The sequence below is a fragment of the Triticum urartu genome, chromosome 1, assembly GCF_003073215.2.
Source record: "Triticum urartu cultivar G1812 chromosome 1, Tu2.1, whole genome shotgun sequence".
Lineage (NCBI taxonomy): Eukaryota > Viridiplantae > Streptophyta > Magnoliopsida > Poales > Poaceae > Triticum > Triticum urartu.
The window spans coordinates 58,805,248-58,818,314 of record NC_053022.1 but is presented as its reverse complement, the minus strand read 5'-3'; the positions used below and the strand labels follow the sequence as shown (position 1 = coordinate 58,818,314).

Here is a 13,067-nt window from a genome sequence, read left to right as displayed (position 1 = left end):
GAACTTCGACGAACTTCTTTTATTTTAAAACGTGCCTGGGGGCGTCCCTGGGGCCGGCGGCTGGGGACCAACTCGCCCCCATGCCCAATTTTTGCGCCGGCTCACCCCCAGGCTGCGATTTTAGGCGCCCCCTGGGGGGCCAACGGCTGGAGATGCCCCAGGACGCATAAAAATCGCCCCCTGGGGGCGAGCCGGCGATACAATCGGTGCTAGGGGCGGTTTTGCGCCCAGTCGTCGCCCCCAGCTCGCCCCCAGGCGCCGAAATTGGCCCACTTTGCAGCCCAATTTCGGCGAATAAAGGGCCCATATGGGCGAGAATAGGCCCATATTCGGCGTGGTTTCGCCGTGTCTCGGCGTTCAATTATCAACACAATTATTTCTTATCACATATTTCATCACAGAAAAATCAAATACTTCAACAAAATAGTACAACAACAATTAGTTCAATACAAATTATATAGTTCAACAAATAAAAACTCGTATTTCATCACACGGCGTCCCCCTTGAGCCTCCATAGGTGCTCAATCAGATCTTTCTGCAGTTGATGATGCACCTGTGGGTCTCGGATCTCCTGACGCATACTGAGATAGGCAGTCCAAGTTGCCGGTAGCTGGTGATCAACTTCGGCTAGAGGACCCTGCCTATAGTATGGTTCAGTGTCAAACACTGGGTCTTCTTGCTCGCTCTCGATGATCATGTTGTGCAAGATGACACAGCAAGTCATAATCTCCCACATTTGATCTTTGGACCAGGTCTGAGCGGGGTACCGAACAACAGCAAATCGAGATTGGAGCACACCAAATGCCCGCTCGACATCCTTCCTGCAAGCCTCCTGAAGCTTCGCAAACCAGGCGTTCTTGCCTCCTGCCACAGGGTTTGAGATCGTCTTCACAAATGTCGACCATCTCGGATAGATGCCGTCAGCTAGATAGTACCCCTTGTTGTATTGGTGCCCATTGATCTCGAAGTTCACCGGAGGAGAATGGCCCTCAACGAGCTTGGCAAAAACAGGAGAGCACTGCAGCACGTTGATGTCATTGTGAGTTCCTGGCATACCAAAGAAGGAGTGCCAAATCCAGAAGTCCTGTGTGGCTACCGCCTCAAGCACCACACTGCAACCGCCTTTGGCGCCTTTGTACATCCCCTGCCAACCAAATGGGCAATTCTTCCATTTCCAATGCATGCAGTCGATGCTTCCAAGCATCCCAGGAAATCCTCTTGCTGCATTCTGGGCTAGGATCCAAGCAGTGTCTTCCGCATTGGGTGTTCTCAAGTATTGTGGCCCAAACACTGCCACCACTGCCCGACAGAACTTGTAGAAACACTCTATGCTGGTGGACTCGGCCATGCGCCCATAGTCGTCGAGTGAATCACTGGGAGCCCCATATGCAAGCATCCTCATCGCTGTCGTGCACTTCTAGATGGAGGTAATCCAAGAGCGCCAGTGCAATCCATCTTGCACTTGAAGTAGTTGTCGAACTCCCGGATGGAATTCACAATCCTGAGGAAGAGATTTCGGCTCATCCGATAGCGGCGCCGGAATGTTCTCTCGCCATGAAGTGGAGCATCGGCGAAGTAGTCGGAGTAGAGCATGCAGTAGCCTTGGAGACGATGCCGGTTCTTTGCTTTCATCCGCCCCGGCGCCGAGCCACCTCGCCGCGGCTTTTCATTGCTCGCCAGCAGCTGGGCGAGGGCGGCGAGCACCATGAGATGCTCTTCTTCCTGGACGTCGGCCGCGGCTTCCTCCTCCAGCAGCGCGGCGAGCTCTTCCTCCTCATCCGAGTCCATCGCCGAGGCAGGCAAAACGCCGAACACCTTGCGCTTGGTGGGCGTGTACCCGCTGTTAAACCGCGCCTCCGCGGCCGGAAACGGCGGCCAGAAACGCCCAGCTGCTGTGGGAGGGGCTGCCGCGGCGAAGCGCTGCTATTTTCCGGCGGGGAATGGCTATCTAGCGGAGTAGGGCGGCGGCCGTCGCCGGGATATAGCTAGTGGTGGCCGAGGGCGCGGGGGGTGCGAGGCGAGTCGGGGGAAGAAAACCTTGACTTTTCCCCTGTCGGTGTGGGCCAGGCGTGCTTTTCCCTAGCGCCGGAGCCCCCAACTGCTCCCCAGCGCGCCGGGTTCGGTCTGTGACCGCCGAGCGAAAAAAAGGTCCGAACCTGCGATTTTCGGCGTCCTGGGGGCGCGACTGGGCCGTTTTTTCGGCGCCGGCGCCGAAAAAGTGGCCTGGGGGGCCCTGTTGGGGGCGCGGCTGGAGATGCCCTAAAATATCTGCCGTCTTGCGAGCTTTCGGATCTGACAAATTGAACGACTGAACGTCACCTTTTATCATTGCAACATAGGTCATGTTACATAATTTTTTTGCAAAATATTTCTTTTGCATTGTTTTATTTTTTTTGCAACAGAGGTCATGTTGCAATTTAGGTTTTTTGGAACAAAGGTCTCATTGCAAATTTAACTTTTTTGAAACGGAGGTCTTGTTGCAGTTTTTGTGCAACAAAGACATTTCTGTGGAAATTCATCGTAGTGAACAGTGAGCATCAAGCAGCAGCCACGTTGACCGAAAGAAAGAAAAGACCGCTCCGTTAGGACACGTGTAGTACAAATGAGCTGGCGGGTGCTCGCGTGCAATCCTTTTTCTTATTCTTTTTCTTCTGTTCTTGAGAAGAGAGACTGCCGATGTTGCTGGCGTAGGTTCCTATGTTGTACCAACTTTTCTCCTCCTCCTTCCATTTCTTTTTTTTCTTCTAAAAAATCATTTTAATCTTTTTTACCTTTTGATCTGTTCCTGGATTTATTTCCTCTCAGATTTTTCTTTTTTTCCTTTTTGTTAAATTACAAATTTTCTATAATAACATGGACATTTTAATTAAGAAAACCTTTTTTGTAAACTACGTGAACACTTCTTAAAATTGCCCATTTTTTCTCTAAATAAGTGAACACATTTATTAATTATATAAAAATATTTTTTAATGTGTGAATACTATTTAAAAATGGAATGGACATTTTTCTAAATACATGAATGATTTATTTTAATTACATAAACATTTTTAGAAAATGCATTTCTAAATTTTAAAAATAGATATAAAAATAGAAAACCATCTGAAAAATCATTTTTTAGAAAATATTGCCAAGTTTTGTGATCGAGGTTAAACAACATGGGGATAAAAAAGGTCATGGGGCTGACTCAACCAAACATGTTGTCCCGTCCTAAAGAATGAGAAAACTTGGCAAGATTTATGGGCCTCACATCTGAGGCTTGACCCTTGAAGATGAAGCTGCAGTTCATAAAGCTTAATAATGTAACGATGATCCCCCTTACAATGGCTCCATAAAGTCCTCCCAAACAACATGAAAGATCTGTAAATAGCTCCTTAGGATCAGAAGCGATAATGGTGTTCTGTAGTGCTAAGTCCACTGCCAGTGCAAGGGCCTCGAGACACCCAATTTCTTCGAGGGAAGCTGTGTCCGTCACACTTGATAAAACCATCGAAGAAGACCCCAAGAACACACCTTCTGAATTTCTGCACACTGCCACGCAACGCCTGCCAGTTCATACCTCACTATACCCTAATCCACTTTGATCTTCACATATCCCTCTGAGAGGGTCCATGATGTGAAAAGGAGCTGCTCTAGGTTATCTTCTTGACATTGCTTGCTTTTTCTGAATATTACCAACTTCCTCGAGCTCGCTAATAAATATGTTGATCAAGAGATCGATAGATAAGGGCTTTGGGAAACATCCTCATCAACTAAGGGTGGTCCTGGATAATCCGACATCAACACTAACAAAAAACGGGTATAAGAAGAAAAACAAAAGAAATTCCACCACCACCGTTGATGTCTGCACCCCCGAGGACCATCACACTTCATCAAGCGCATTCTTGGAGCGTCAGAGGAAGATGGACCGCCTACCGCCATGGAATCGAGGTTGGGCATGGTTCTGAAGAGGCACTCCCAGCACCCGCCCAAATGGGGTTTTCTGAGCACGCTTCACGGGTTGCCCAATTGAAGATCTCCATTGAAATCCGTGCAGGCTTCATTGCTTCACGCTCCATTGGGGTGACATCGTGAATGATGCAGAGGGCCAAAAAGTACAGCTCAACGGCCTCCCGCCCCTGCAACTTTTGGATTTACGTCATCGTCGGCCTGAAGAGGGCACCTCGACATACTTTTGAGCCTCCTGGAGCTCCTTCCACGCCGCGAACCAAGCTTGGGTGATGTCGCTGAGTCGCTCCGCCCTTGCACACAATTGTTGCGAGAAGTACAACCTTGCTTCCGGTGGGCCTGCAACTGCACAAGGTTTAAACTGTAGCCTTTCTGAAGTAAGAGTATTAATCCCGTAAAGAGCATAGAAAATGGATTTGTCTCTTGTAGTGGTTTTATAATATTGTGCCTGTGAGTTAGTTGTGATCCAAAGCAAAGCGAAACGGAAGTTTGAAATATTGCAAGGTTGTAGTGAACACAATAATAAAATGCAAGAGTAAAATAAAAAAAGGCGCAAGATGTGAAATATCGGTTGTCGGAATCAGTAGGGCTAAAGTGTTCTCCGGGAGTCTGGCTTTCCCACTAGTATCTAATGTGACCTCGACGTTTGGATTTCTAAGCAACTTTATATGTTTTTATAAGTGGGCGGAGCTAAGTACAAATATGTTCATACATGTCGTGTACCTATATCCTATATGGTACTACTTTTCATCCCCACTCTGATTACTGAACGGTAATTAAGGGTTCCTCATGGACGCAGTTAAAGTGGTCTCCATTTATCCCCTATTGCAACAGTCATGGAAGGAGGAAGGTAAGCACTGTTATTACCAACTTCTGCAACCCACCATCACGCGCCAATAGTAACGAACTTTCATCCAAAAAAGATGTATGTTGGATGGTCGACTTCACCCACCATTGAGAAGATCATTAATATAAACATAAAAAGAGGATGTCAAATCCTATCAACATTCAATCCTAAACATACTAGGGTTCCTCCATTCTCCGGTAACTATGGAGATTACTCCCTCATCAAGACCATAAGCATCGGTGAATAAAGTCAAGGAAATCATGGATGAAGTGTCAAAGTAATACACAAATGGATCCACATGGACTAATATATTACAAAGAAATGAAGGCAGAATGGTGATGAAGTTAATGGTTGATGATGATGCCTCCTTGATGCGGTAGCGGAGTCCCTTACCCAATTCCCCTTCTAATCCTTCCGGAAGCTAGGGTTCTTCCTTCTAGATGAGTTTCTAGTGGTTATGGGCATCTAAACTCTGATCTGGTTGCACGGGGTGAAGTAGTTGACCAGGTGGTGTCGACGGCACACGGTACGACCGGTGGTAGGAACGCATGCGCTCATACCATGCACCATTAAGCGCTCTGGACAATTCCACAATGCCCTTTCTTTTCCTCTTTGCTTTATTGTTTTAAGGTATAATTCATGTTAATTGGCATGATTTTATCACCATAATTTGACGTTCTTTCCTTAGACTCTCAAATGCTTCCGCAATTCACAACCTAGCGAAAACAGATAAAAGAAGGTGTGCGAACGTGGTAAAATCCAAAATCCTAGCACTAGGGAATAAAAAAAGGTGAAATTTAACTCAAAAATTGGACATCACTTCCACGAGAAGCTCAACTTGTGCTTTCGTGAGAACCGACGTTGTCCTTCCGCAAGAAACATAGCATGTGATTCCACGAGAACCACAACTCAGCTTCCAGAAAAGGGAAAAGCACAAATGTGCTTCTTCAAAAAAGGGAAAAGCACAACCTATGTTTCTCAAAAATGTGAAAAACGAAACTGATACATCTCCAACGTATCTATAATTTTTTATTGTTCCGTGCTATTCTAGTATCAATCTTGAATGTTTTATATGCAATTATATATCATTTCTTGGGATTAACCTATTAACCTAGTGCCAAGTGCCAGTTGTTGTTTTTTGTCTGTTTCTGTTTTTCGAGGAAATCAGTACCAAACGAAGTCCAAACGCTACGAAACTTTGTGACAATTTTTTTCTAGACAAGAGAGACCCTAGAAGCTTCGGGAGGAGACCAGAAGGCAAACGAGTAGATGGCAAGGCAACAGGGCACCCCCTGATGCATTGTGCGCCCCTCGTGGCTTCGTTGACCTAATTCCACCTCTATAAATTCTCTAAAATCAGAAAACCAACAGAGAGCCACCCGAAATACTTTTTCCATTGCCGCAAGTTTCCGTTCTTCCACGATCCCATTTGGAGGCCTTTTTCGGTACTCTGCCGGAGGGGGAATCGATCACAGAGGGCTTATACATCAACCTTGCTGCCCTTTCGATGATGTGTGAGTAGTTTACCACAAACCTACGTGTCCATAGCTAGTAGCTATATGGCTTTTCTCTCTCTTTGATCTTCAATACAATGTTCTCCTCGATGTTCTTCGAGATCTATTTGATGTAATCCTTTTTTGCGATGTGTTTGTTGGGACCCAATGAATTGTGGGTTTATGATCAGACTAGTGATGAATATTAATTGAGTCTTCTTTGAATTCTTTTATGCATGATTATTATAGCTTTGTATTTCTCTCTGATCTATCCGTTTGGTTTGGCCAACTAGTTTGATTTATCTTGCAATGGGAGAGCTGTTTTGTAACGGGTTCAATCTTGTGGTGCTCTATATCCTAGTGATAGAAGGGTACAAGACACGTATTTGTATTGTTGCCATTGGGAAAATGAAGGGGTTTATTCATATTGGTTGGATTTACTTTGTCTACATCATGTCATCTTACTTAAGGTGTTACTCCGTTTCTCACGAACTTAATACTCTAGATGTATGCTGGATAGCGGTCGACGGGTGGAGTAATAATAGTAGATGCAGGACAGGAGTCGGTCTACTTGTTTCGGACGTGATGCCTATATACATGATCATTACCTTGAATATCGTCATAACTATGCGTTTTTCTATCAATTGCCCAATAGTAATTTGTTTACCCACCGCATGCTCTTTGTTCGAGAAAGAAGCCTCTAGTGAAACCTATGGCCACTAGGTCTACTTTTATAATATATAAAATCCAAAAATACATTGCTGCAATTTATTTATCGTTATTTTTGTGTTTTATTTATCTATCTACCACTATCACATTTGATCCTTGCAAATAATCATCAAGGGGATTGATAACCCCTTGACTACGTTGGGTGCAAGTATTTGCTTTTTTGTGTGCAGGTGCTGCTAACGAGGTTTCAGGTGGTTCTCCTACTGGATTGATGACCTTGGTTCTTAGCTGAGGAAAATACTTATCTCTACTGTACTGCATCATTCTCTCCTCTTCGAAAAATGCCAACGTAGCTCACAAGTAGCAGTAACTATTCTTCCAGGTTCAGTTTTTTTTTGACTTTCGGTATTTTGAGTTTTTATTTCTTTTATTATTCTAGTTTTCCCCTGGTATTTTCATGGAAAAAGCCCATAGAAACCTATTAATATGGGTTCTAATTTCAAAGATGTCCGACACGAGAAATCCAAACATGAGAACAATTCGAGATTTGGACGTCTAATTCAAGAGATAATCCATTTAAAAAAGACAAATCTACAAAAAATACACCTAGGTTCCAACAAGTGGCACACATGCAATGCGCCATTTGCAACACTAGAGAATGTGAGTGAACTTTGCAAGAAATACTTCTTAATTAGTGATTTTGGAAAATTTGGCTATTTCTCGCCCTATTGCAAGACAGATCGCCTTATTGGCCGGCCCAATTCGGATTCCAAGAGCTCTTTCCTGAGCATGTTTTTTTCATGTGTGTTTCAGCGTTGGTTTTTATTGTTTTTCTTACATTTGTTCATGTTTCTTTTAGCAGTTTTCTAGGTTTTTCATTGTTCATTTTTTTTCTTACTTAGTATGGTGTAAATACCATATTACACTTTGAGGAATATATTAGAGAGAGCATGCGCGATACATAGCATATTTTTGGTTTTAAAATTTGTCCACAAAAGAGTGTAATTTTATCTTCTCCATGCATTTTAAAGTACAAAAAATGAATTTTCTCTAATCACATGGTAATCACGACCAATAACATTCTACACATGGTCTCCTTAATTTCTACATGCACTTAGCTTACTGGGTGTTGGAAATTAAAAAGAAGAAGGATGGTGGCTTGCATCTTCCCAATCCATTTTTAATTCACTTCATAATTTGTCATAAAATTTCTATATATACAATTTTCATCGGACGGGAGAAGTATTAACATAATTCACAACAGTACACACTTAGTGAATATACAACCCTTTAACGGTCGCGGTATGGGCGCCTCCTCCCGGTGTCCACGTCGGACAGGAAAGGACAAACGCAAGCAGAAAAAAAAGAAAGTAAACAATGCAACGGATCAACACACCATCGTTTCCTTCCCTGCGAAGTCAACTCCCCTGTCAAATCGCCTTCTCCTCCCTCCTTCCCTCATCCCTGAGCCGCCACCTCCGCCACTTCTCCTCTCCCCTAGCCAAGCTCGAGCCCTCCGCCGTCCCCTCCTCCTTGACCACCTCTCCCTTCCTCTAAAGAAGGAGCACGGGCCCGCCGCTACACCTGAGCCGCTAGAAGGTCGTCGGGTGGAGGTGTCCCAGGTCTCGAAGCCTTCGGAGTCGCTGTCGCTGTACGGAGATGGGTCGGCAGAGGATGACGGTGTTGGGGTCAGGAGGGCAAAGGCGCCGCCGACGATGATGTGGAGGAGGACGAGGTTGAGGCCCCTCCTGCCGTTGTCTCCTTTTCGAGGCTGTTCCAATTGGCCGACGGCCTCAACTAGGTGCTCATGGCTGCTGGCGCACTCGCTACCGCCGCCCACGGCGCATCACTCGTCATCTGCATGCACTATTTCAGGAGGTCCTTCAATTTGGTCGACACTGAACGGGTTCAGTGTGTTCTCCACGGCCTGCTCCTCGACTAATTTATGCAGGTAAACCGATGCTTCACATGCTCTTCTCTTAATCATGATATTTATTGCCTGAGACACCCCAAGGTCAATTCAACAACAAATGTCTTTAGGTTCCAATTTATTCCTACAAATTGAAGTGGTAAAGACCGTTTCCTGCGCGCGTGTTCCACTACTGTCCTATATATACAGCGAGCAGGGAAACCACCGAATCATACAGAGCAGAGCACACAATAGTACAAGACCGGCATGCGGCAGCAACAAGGCCTCCACATACAATCTCTCTTGTTGCAATCTCTCTTGATTATTCTGGCCCATCATCAAACTTGATTAGCGACAGAGAAACAACTTGTCAGATACAAGATCAATATATGGTTGCCAATGTATGTTTGTTTAACTTTTTCCAGGGTGTTCTACTCTATGGGGAAGCCATTATTATCAAGGGCTATGGCCAGTAACATTCATGCTAACTTTTTGGGTTTTCACTTGATTGATGGTACTTCGTATTTTCATTCTGTCAGTATTACATTACACTGACGTGTTGTCTAAAAATCAGATTGTGTCAAGTGCTATAATTGACAAATACATCGGAGAAATTGCTCATTTAATCAGAGAAATGTTTGTTTGGCTATGCACGTGATCACCAAGTAAGTTTTGCCCCGTCTCTCTTTTTTGCAAAGCTAATTGGTCTTAAACTTAATTCCCTTATTACCTGTTAGAAACGCAGGTTGGCAGATAGTTATGCATCCCCTGGCGCTGAGATGCAAGCTGCGACTTGATAGTTCGCTTGACTCAGATATCATGTCATCGAATTGTATTCCGGTTCAACGCTATAAAATTTTAAGCTTTAGATCTCAGTATCAGTTTTTCCTGAGAAAAAGAAATCAAACTGATCTCAATATAAGTAGAAGTGCATTTCTGAGATCTTTTAGCTTATATCACCATTTAGTTTATTTACCCTGCTCATAGATTTTGTTTCATTTTCATCAAATTGTTATTTCTAGCGATGCATTATCTTCATGGTTGAAATCGATGCAATTGGTGAGAGAAGATTTAGTGAGGGAACCTGTGACATCCGTGAGATCCAGCGGACACTCATGGAGCTTCTTAATCATTTAGATGGATTTGATGAGCTTGGCAAGGTAAACTATCTGGATGCGGATTCACGTAACATTTTATTTAACTCCTTTTTCTAACATTACACATTTTTGCTCTCGGGGGAAAGTATAGGTGTTTCGACATCAATTTTGTACATAATTTATTTTTTTCATCTTTGCTTGATTGCTTCTATGGATTTTTTGGATGCGGATTCGAGTAACATTTTATTTCACTCCCTTTTTTAACATTACACTTTTTTAGAAGGAAAAAAAAATTGAGGACTGCAGGTTTTGTTTTGTCTGATTGTTGGCATGCCAACGGAATTGCCTCATTGTTTGATAGACTTGAATACTTATGATTTCTTTCTTACTGGGCTTTTTTTATTTTATTTTGGGAAAACCCATGACTTTATCCTAACCTGATACATCGTGATCACTAATGCCGAGAAGGGTTCATCGTCCCAATCAAGGTGAGTAAAATTGACCGCCTCTTTTGGTGCTGATGCAACTAGGAATGGTGTTACTTGTGGCTTGAGTGGCTTCAGTTCAGTGAGTAACACAACTTATTTGCACTTCCTGGAAATATAATTATCATCTGTGATTTTGCTATGTATTAGCTGTGACTTGACTGATTCCAGGTCAGGAACATGATTAGCCTGATGTATTATGCATGACCATTGGAAGACATTGTTTTCCATGATATAATTAGTGTGATGGTACAGTTACCCCAATTGATCGGATGCCACAATGCCCTCTATCTGTGCTTTTGGTTGATTTCTTCAAGCAGTGCAAGCTAGAGTGTGAGTTTTGCCTAACAAAATTTCACCTTACTTCACTTTCCTGTTACTATATTGGCATCTATTCATGAAGCATGGTAATTTCCTTATAAGTATAAATTTTTGCAATCAGCACATGAGTCATCCTATCTGTTTTACAACCCGAGGTTCACATTAGTTGTTTCTCTTCATGGTGACTCAGCTTTATTGGTGTCACTCTCAGCTCGATGGTCATGAATCAAATGTGACTTCCTATCTAATTACATTTAACTTCAACAATTGCTTGTTTTAACCATTGCTCATATTTCAGATTGTCTTTGATGGGTGAGTTTTGGCTACGTACACAACATCGCACTCAGAATTTGAGCGGCGCTAATAGAACTGTTGAGTGCTCGATCTGATTGTTTAAAGAATCAAAGCATTCAAATTCTTGTTTTAATGCTTTAGAATATGAATGCCTTTAAAAAAATTACCATGCATTTGTAATTTTGTAACTCATGTTGATCAGTAATTCTTGTAGTTGTGTAAATTTTGCACAATCATAAGTCCTTTAGAATGCTAAAAGCTTGACACCTTTGCTTCAATAGTTTCCCTGAACTGAACTTCTGTAAAATACATAAACGAAAGAGTACTCTTAGATATTTAGTTTAGGTTAAATTTGCGCAGAGTGATTAAGAATATTGGCTTGCAATAATAATCAAAATGGACCAATTTGGCGTGCAGTAATAATCATAACGGTAAATGGTATGTTCTTTTATTGCTACTCTCACTTTCCATGTGCATGCTAGGTATGTTGCCTTTCACTAGGCAATTGTACTTTATTCTGGGTTGCATCAACTTGCATCAGTCGCTGCTCCTCGGTGTGTGCAAGGGGAAGTGCAGAAGTAGTGGGGAGTGTAGCTGACTAAAATCCATGTAGCATTTGTGTTGGGTACATCAAGATGAACATCATGCTGATTCTGATGTGGAAATGGATGACGCCAGGCCTATAGAGTACTCATAAAGGTGTTATGTTTTATTTGGTTCCTTAGTCATGAAGTCCCTTTCTTCAGCCAAACTGAAGCACTTGGTGTTGGCCTGTCTTTGCTTTTGGATTAACTGTAATATATCCTCATTAGATGTATCATTACTTGTGATGGTTCTGAACTCAAATAATACAGTATATGTACTTTGATTGATGTGCTACCAATAGATCCTAATGAACTCAAATAAATGAAATTGATGGCCAAACATGACAACTGAAAGTGTCCAGACAAGATAAGTGTGCACATGCCCGCTCAGGTGGCGCCACCAGGTGGCGCCCCAGCCTCTAGTACTACATCAGAGTACGCACCACGAGCTTGCAGCGGACATTAATGTAAAGTACTACATTTTTCTAAATATAAGACGTCTTGTTTGTCAAAGACATCTTATATTTAGAAATAAAAGAAAAAAATGTGTCACAAGTGTACGAATCCACAGTGAATTAATTAATTAACGATGGGGCTCACTGTCACCCCGTTGCTGCAAGGTCCGGTATGGACCTCCATGACCATGAGGCTCCACCGCTGATAAATGAAACAACGTTCTAAACTATATAGTTCCTCCTCCGATGGTCATGGCCTCCTGAGTAGGTGGAGCCATCAACCGGATGTTTCAGGAACTCGCTGCAGCCGTAGCAACGTGTGAAGTCAAACCCTTTCCTACAGCCACGTCTAGGATCATCACACTAGTAATAATAACCACCTGCATAACAAATACAGTAGCAAGAGGTCGTTCAGTGCCAAAATATATAGCAACAAACCGGTGAATAGGGAACAAGCATAAAACCAATAAATCGTTGATCTGGATAATATTCGGGTTTACCTTCACATAATGAATCCAGGGGAACGCAACAGCGTACTTTCAAGATCTCTTCACGACCCCGTCCACAGTCCTCTATCTCGGTGAAAAAGAGTTTTTTCTTATCCTTGCGCTTGGCGACGAAATTTAGGTGTGTAAAAATATGGCTGCTCTCGTAAAAGAGCCTAGAAAGCAATGTACCACACAACTCAAACTTCACCTGCAATTTGGGCAGAGAGAAAGGAGAGAAAAATCAGATTTACAAAATATGTGCAGCTATATATTGAGCATTGTCACAGTAATGTGATACACGTAATTGGTGATTGCACTTGCAAACTTGCACAAAACGGGACTTAATAAGCTAATTAAACACAACTCTAAGGGAACAAAATATCACGAACAAACTTGCGATGGAGTTGGCTGCTAATTCTTCTAACTGGATTAACAAGAATTAATATCAGTAGCCACTAAAGAATGCTAGAAGTGGAATAG

The 13,067-nt window shown here is 43.0% G+C and overlaps 2 long non-coding RNA genes across 2 annotated transcripts; one reads left to right on the top strand and one right to left on the bottom strand.

The window, feature by feature from the left end:
- Window positions 1-8,371: 8,371 nt before the first annotated feature.
- On the top strand, window positions 8,372-11,932 carry LOC125547196. Its single transcript, XR_007300665.1, has 2 exons — window positions 8,372-8,905; window positions 8,995-11,932. It is a non-coding gene; the product is annotated as an uncharacterized LOC125547196 (long non-coding RNA).
- On the bottom strand, window positions 11,407-12,788 carry LOC125547204. The gene is made up of 2 exons (XR_007300666.1): window positions 12,600-12,788; window positions 11,407-12,479 (listed from the first exon to the last, which is right to left on the bottom strand). It is a non-coding gene; the product is annotated as an uncharacterized LOC125547204 (long non-coding RNA).
- Between the last annotated feature and the right edge of the window lie 279 nt (window positions 12,789-13,067).